Source organism: Cloeon dipterum, chromosome 2 (genome assembly GCF_949628265.1).
Source record: "Cloeon dipterum chromosome 2, ieCloDipt1.1, whole genome shotgun sequence".
Classification (NCBI taxonomy): Eukaryota; Metazoa; Arthropoda; class Insecta; order Ephemeroptera; family Baetidae; genus Cloeon; species Cloeon dipterum.
Genome location: NC_088787.1, coordinates 17,549,503 through 17,557,252, shown reverse-complemented (window position 1 = coordinate 17,557,252; position 7,750 = coordinate 17,549,503).

The window sequence follows — 7,750 nt, the reverse complement described above, 5'->3', positions numbered from 1 at the left end:
ACAATTAGACCGGTCGGTCCGTACGTGTGTGCATATGTGTTGGGAAGCGACGCGCGAGGAAGGGATGTCATTTGCGGCGGCGGCCACATTAAAATTCTGAACATCATTAACGTGCAACGCGTAATTATTCACGCAGCAAACAAAACAAGCGAGAGAGCTGCTGCCTCATTATGCGAGCCGCTGATGATAATGTTGTGAGCGCATTTACAAGTGCCGCGCCGCTTCCTTGGGAGAAGCAGAAGTCGCGCTTGACACGAAAATATAGCTCGTCGGAATTATCATATCCACAAAACACAAAGAACGCGGCAACGGCAGTTTAGTTTCGCACCTAGATGATCTACTGCTACGTTTGTGTGTATCTGCCATTTCTAAAATATAAATACACATTTTAAAATAGTGACAAGTCTTCAATAGAGTCGTGAGCAATAGGGCTGTTAATTTCCAAGGTTTTTTTGCACTATATAGAATGTATTTAGGAGCAAATTTTGGATTAAGGTGGCACCTTGAACTCTATTTAGAGGAGATTTTAGTGCATCGTTTACAGAAAAATCCACTCGCGAACTTGCGTCTTAAATTTCCATTTTTTTAAAGGAAAGTCTTTTTGTTATTCACTTGAAAACCCTAGAAAAAACTTTTGGTCCTCAGGCATCAAATGTAGCCCAAACAAAAAGTTGTAAAATGTACTAGCTGATAAAGAATATATTATATTTGTCAACATTTAAAACTATTTATAGAAAGAAATAGTCATGAAACTTTTTATAGTATATTTACGTTGTCGTGAAGCTGTTTGCCATTTTTCTTTAAATGATAGCGTCTTGAGAAGCTAAATGAAACGGCTTGATACACGATCAGCATTAATCGTGAAGCCCGGTAATTTGTACCGGGTACAAGCTGAAAGACGAAAAGCTCAGCCAGATGATTACATGCAAATGAAACGAGTGTCCCTGGAGACTCGGCGGAGAGGCCCCCGCGGCCACTCGAGGAGCCGAGCGCGCGAGCAGAAGAAAAGGAATGTCACCTTACAGTCAGCTCGGCTCGGCTCGCTTTTATGGTAATTGCTCGCGGGCGTCCAGCTGCGAATTTAATCGGCGGCCCCTGTGGCCAATTAGCGTGTCACCTGCTGTCGGGGACAACAAGTGTCTGTTTCGGGGGCCGCGCTTGCTCGCTGCCTGGCTGGCTGACTCGCCGCTCCGACGGCGTGATTTCCGAGTCATAAATATGCATATTGCGTGCACATCGCGCAGATTAACGAGCGTGAAAAATATTCCGAGAGAGTCGCAGCGCCCGGCTTTTGATAATGCGTACACATTTAATTTGGGTGTCCACCGGCGGCCGCGCCAGCCACTGAGCATCGAGCAAGGTCGACGACTCGCGCGCGCTTTTCGGCCCAGGGAATCTGCCGCGCGCTGCTTTCTGCACGGCCGTATAATGCATTATTCAAATCATTTTAAAGTAATCAACGCAGATCAAACGGGCTGATAACGCGGCCGAGCGACCAGTGCGCCCGTTGCGTCCACCAATTCCAAATATTGCTTTTTAATAACGCTCTCTGTGTGCGAGCAAAGCAACCCTTTGAAGTGCGCGGCGACACGCTCCCGCATTCGGATAAACGTTTGTTTGATTTGTGTGCGAATGGGAATGTTATCCTATGGTTTCATCTGCTAAAAACACTCTGATGTCCTCTGATTCAAGCTCACCCGTTGATAAATGCAAAACTTATTCAACTAATTCTGTAGAGAGTGAAGCATGCTCTTCTATAAAGCCGCACTTTTTGCTGTTTTCACAACAATTTTAAAGCCCTCTATTGAAGGGTTGCGCGTTTGGTTTTTTAACTATTTCATTGTTGCGTGTAACAAACCAACGGACTTGTAATAAGTACACCTCTTGATAGTATGAGCAATTAACGCCCTTGTAAAAATCTGGTAAAAATAAACATCAGTCCAAACTTTTTGCCATTTCTGTTGAGACATTCTCATACCATTCCTGATTTTGGCCAAGTATATCGTGCCATTGTGCATATTATCCAAAGGCCGACTAGTTTAATACTCTGACTGCGATTTAATTTTATAAGCTTCTTGATACGCCATAATCGTGTATGACGAATTGAAAAAAAAATATTAAACTCCTTTAATATCAATTTATAGATTTTTTTTCAAAATAAAAATATTAAACAAAAATTTGAGAAGTACTAAATTAATAACTCATCTGGCTACTGCGGCTTTTCAATATTGAACAATGAAAATTAAATTTAAAGAGTCATTAATGCATTCCTTCGTGTGAGCAGTATTAGCACGTCATACAAAGATGAATGTCAAAACGGCGCCGAAGGCCTCGCTCGCTCGTAATATTATTTTTTCCCAAAGCTATTAGGAGAGGAGTGATTTTTAATCTCTGAAAATCAGAGCACGCTTCTTGCTCTCGGGCTGCTCTCTCGTGGACGGCGAATCTTTTATTCCTCTTATTTTTCTTTTGTATTATTTGTGCTCGGCGGTGCGGTGACGCGGTCAGCAGTCGCACATTTTAAATGTTAATTAAAATGCTGCAGGAAATTATTAGCGGAGACGACTGTTTTTAATTATGTGGCGGCCGTGTCGCGGTCTCTTTCCTTGATTAAAAATTTCTGAATCGGGAATGACAGCAAGAACGGTATTATACGAACGGCCTGCATATCTCCACCGCCGAATCTCGTATTTATGCGATTATAATTGCTGCGCTGTAAAATTTTGTGCACACCGCTGGACAGGAACCTTCGACATAATCGTTTTTTATTCTTTACGACCTCACGATTTTGCTCTTCTTAAAAAATACGCACACGCGATTATTCAACGCTCCCGTCACTTCTTACTCCTTTCCTTACGTCGAAGAGGAAATTAATATGCAAATCAATTAGTTTAATTAGAATTAAATGAGATTTTAGAAGGATCCAAGCGTGAAGTGTATCTTCCACGCATTCAAATTTTTTTGTAAATTTAATGTTATATATAGTTTGGAAACATCAACCGCCAAGTTTAGTGTGCCAACAGGGGCTGTGCGTCTGCAACCGGCAGAGCATGCTTGCCGTGGGGTTGCATATTTATATATACAAATTCCGTATAACCACCAGTTGTTTTAAAGAAACCCAAGGTAAAACATATTTTTCCTATACTATTATGCTCTAAGGCAGCGGCAATACTCTGCTATAAATATGTCCCCCTTCAGGCAATACTTCAAATATTGATATTTATCAATAATATTTGGAACTCTCATATTATGTAATAAGGTCACTACTACGTCTATTAAAAATAAATAATAAATCTTTTAACTTGATAAACAAATAGTTTATGGATTTAAATTATAGAAATATTTCAACTTTTACTTTTTGCATAGCGTAACGAGCTATATCAATTTATTATAAATATTGAGCCTAAAAGTCTTACTAAATTAAATAATACCTGAAAACTGGAATTTTAATTTATTTTTTTTGATCAATTTGGCCGATTATGTTTTTGAATAATGTATCGCAATCTCGAATAACACCACTATCCCTACTTTGAAGTTGTCTTGAAGATTAACAGTAAGATGAATTTTAGTTCATGCAGAACAAAACCGTCTTATTTTACGATAATTGAAAAGATGAACTATTAAATGAATTTTTCACATACATATAAAACCAGATAACTGCTTTTTAAACATTGCTCACTTTGAACTACCAAAGAGCTGCTGAACTTGAACGTGAACTCTTTACGAGTCATTAAAACAAAAATTTTCATTTATGTCACTCTGTCTCGGTTATATGACGGTCTGAATTCTCGAATCACCGGGATTTTTAGCACCAACATAAATAAAAAAGCGTGCATTAAAAAGTCGGTGTGTGTGTGCGTCGTCGTGACTGCGTTAAAAAGCAAACACGTCAGCCATCCAGCTAGACAGCGACAGCACAGGTTGACGACGCCGTGAGACATCCAACATACATTATAGGAAAGAAAGAAATACACGACAGAGAGACAAATGGTGTTCGGTTGATGATTTCAGTGTAAATTTTGACAATGCGAGAGTGAGCGAGTGAACGTCTCGCTGTTACCTCTTTGTATACGTGGATAAAATAATACATATGCATACAATGCCTATACATGACAAGAGCGGGCTTCAAAAAGCCCCTCGCGGAGCACACGCAGAGAAGAGTTCTTTTTTGTCATCATCGTGTTTGATATTTTGACAAAAAATGAAAGGTCGGTGGGTTGATTGTTGCGCGCGCTGCGGGAATGTCGCGCCGTCAAAACGCAATCAAAGGAGCTGCGGGGAGGAGAGGAATTTAATTATGCGGCCAGCCTTGCCTGACCGTCCGTCCGTCCGGCCGCCGCCGTCATCAGAAACGCTGTTCGCCAGGGTTGAGAATTCTAGACTATGCCGAGATTCCACTGCAAACTATTTACTACTTCACTACTTCTCTAATAGGGAACAACATTCGCATAAATTATTGGTCCAAAGCATCGTCACGCTTCAATCAACCTTGCACATGTATTTTGCCGGTAATATTTAAAATTATTGGTCTATTGGAAAAACTGGAAGTCAAATATTTTTTGTTTAATTATTTGTACCTTATGAACATATTCAAGCTTAATAGTTTGAGACTCTCAATGCAGTTTTTGGGATTGGTAGTTGTTTTTCCCATTTTTTGCAGTACGGTAGGTATTCCCCAAGGGTTATTACGTCTTATTTCAATTAAAATAATTGTCAAATCTAGTTCAAAACCCCCAATTTTTAATTTTTATCTTCCATACCACCATCATGTTTGTTTCTGAAAGGAGAATTTTTATCGATTCATCCTTTTTGAGGTGGGCAACCCCTTGATAGGGAACAACTTGCGGAAACTCCGCGTCCCAAAAAAATATCGCGAACGAATAACATGAGCGCACGGGCCTCATTGAAGGAAGTCCAGTCCAGAAAAGGACTTTTATATATTTGCCATACAAAATATCTAAATTTAACAATTTCATATTGATTTTCCCAGTAAAAAACTTGTATTTACTTTGTAAAATTTAAAATGTAACGCGTTTACAGTTGACAACCCCATCTCATCGTGTGGCCACGACATGGACAGAAAGAGGAAGAGACCGCTTCAATTAGCATTCGCAGCCGCGATTATGAATCCTCCTCGCCTCCCTCGCTTTATTTTCAACTCTTCTTACCGCGTGTGTGCACTTGAGAGTTGATGTGTTTCTATTTCCTGCTGCTTCTGTTTCTGCTCCGCTCACGATTCTCGAGCAGCAAGTGCATTTTAATAACACTACACATATACACACACACCGACTGCATTTCTTTCTCTCTACTCTTCTCTCGTGCCTGCGTTGACACAAAAAATAAATACGCGGTGAGCTGCTGAAATTTCATTTGCCGCGATGAATTGCACATTTCTCACTTGAATCGATGGCGATTGCCTGCGATTTGGCCTCTTGACGCCGCAGGACGGCGTCTGTTGCTGCTAACAGATTGACTTTTGTCGCACCAACAATGCTGCGCGGGCAGATTTTGCTCCGAGGTGTTAACTTGCTGCTTTCGTGGGAAAATCGCTTTTTATCAGAGTCGACCGGTACACTATCGGCGCTGAATGCATTAGAGCTTCAATTTGATTGATTCGAGTCCAGGACTGCTATGTTTTTCTCCGCAGTAAAAAGATATTTAATTTTCTCAACGAATTGGAAATAATTTTCAGCAGGGGCCTTTGGAGCGTTTTGCAACAATGAGTATTTCTTAAGCCGCACAGCTGGCCGTTTCAGAGAACAGTGACAGACGTGTCTTGGGCAGAGAAGAAGAAACGTTTTAATTAAAGTATGAGACGCCACACGACAGGCGAAACGCTGAGCCGACAGAGTGTCAAGCCAGGGCGTAATACATATTTTCGAATTCCCGCGAGGATGACATTCACTTTTCCAGCAGCGGCTTCTTCTAACTTTTTTTCTCATCGCGGTTAATAAGACAGCCGCACAGGTATATATCGTATGCCGAAATGAGCGTGTATTATACGAGCATTATGTCTTTCGCCTGACTCATGACACCCATAAAACGTTGATACTTTACAGCATCATTATTATTGATGGTCGCTAGCTCTGGTCGCTGCTTAACGCGAATAAAAATATCTCGGATCGTATTAGCAGCCCTTTGTTTGTGCTTCTTAATTGGGCCGTTTATCCGTGACGGGTCAGTGACATTCCTCTTCGACTGCTGCTGCTGCTGTTGCTGCTGGGAATTCGCGGCTCCGGGAACGAAAATCCGCAGAATTTTGATGACCCGCCGCGGGGGTGACGTCACCGTCGGTTCAGTGACACACATGGTCGAATTATGTAATGGCCGATTGTTTGTGATTCGTGAGGCAAACTAAACAGCTTATCGCCGCAGCATCTCCCACGGGGCAATAAAAAAGGCTGCAATTACCTCTCGGCGCGTCTTTCGCTGGACCAAACAGACTTGCGGAGAGCGAAATGCGAAAGATAGAGAGAGAGAGAAGAGTCCACTCTGTGCACCGGCCAGCTCCTTTCTTCTGCGGCGCAACCAGAGAGGAAAAGGTGTAATTTCGGCAACTCCCCGATGACAACAGCTCATCTGCTCTGTAAATTGGATTTGTGCTGCAACAATGCGCCGGGCCTGCGTGTCATGTGCGGCTAATTGGAATCGTCCGGCCGGGTCATTGCTTTTACGAGGTCATTTTCAGGGCCGCCTTTTAGCATGATGTTTCAATCTAAAACCACCGTGTCCAACTCGCAGCCGGAGTCGTAAAAGAATTTCCATTAAAGCTGCCTGACACGCTCCAACGAGTTTTCGAGAATCGAGCCGCCTTTCCAGCGAATCTGCCTGGGACGTCCGAGAATTCGGTCCTCCTCAGGGGGGAAATCAAACAACACCGTGACACCAGAGACACGTCCTGAGTCATCGTGACGCTTCACATCTCCCCGCGCGCATGCAGCAACCGCGCGGCCGACCCAAAAGCGACCGTCAGACGCATTATTTCGTTCCAACGCCTTTTGCTGCTGCCTGTCAACCCATTGGAAAAGAATCGCCGAGGGGCGCCCTTCGCGCGCGCAGGGGTGCACCCTGGCTAAGGCCCTGCTCTCTTTCTCAGGGCGACACACGAACCTTTTCATTAGATATCTAATTCGCCTCCGCCCGCCTCCTCGCATCCAGAGAGCGGCCGCGGCCGGCGAGAAATTGCTTTTCGAGCCCCGCTGCTGGATAATTTGTTTTCTCATTTTGTGCCCTGCTGACAGATGGTCCAGCCATCCAAAGGATGCCGTATTTCGGATCAAAGCGGCCCCTGGGACCTTCTCGCCTAGACGGTCCTAACGGCTTCATTTTTCTTTTATGCGTTCCCTTTCTCTGTTCATAAAAAGATTCTCTAATCAGTAAAAATGGATATCGATGACTTTTTATGCACATTATTGTGAAGTAAAATAATAATAATAATAGAAAAGTTTCAGTGATTTAATTTTAAAATTTAAGGTACTTTAATATAGAGAGACCAGTAAAAATTGTTTATTGATTGATTTCATAAAAACTATGAATTCCTAATCCAACCATTGCGTCACGGAATTATTATACATATCTGTAGCAAAACGTATTTTAAGTCAAACTGTAGAGATGTGCAAATGTATGTTTCTAATTTATAAGAGATGACAAAGCTGCTGATATTTTTGTAATGATATTTTATTTTTATATCATTTAAATCTCTCTGTTGATTAAATTGTTTGACCTGATACTTCGCTTAGGTTGTTTTAGC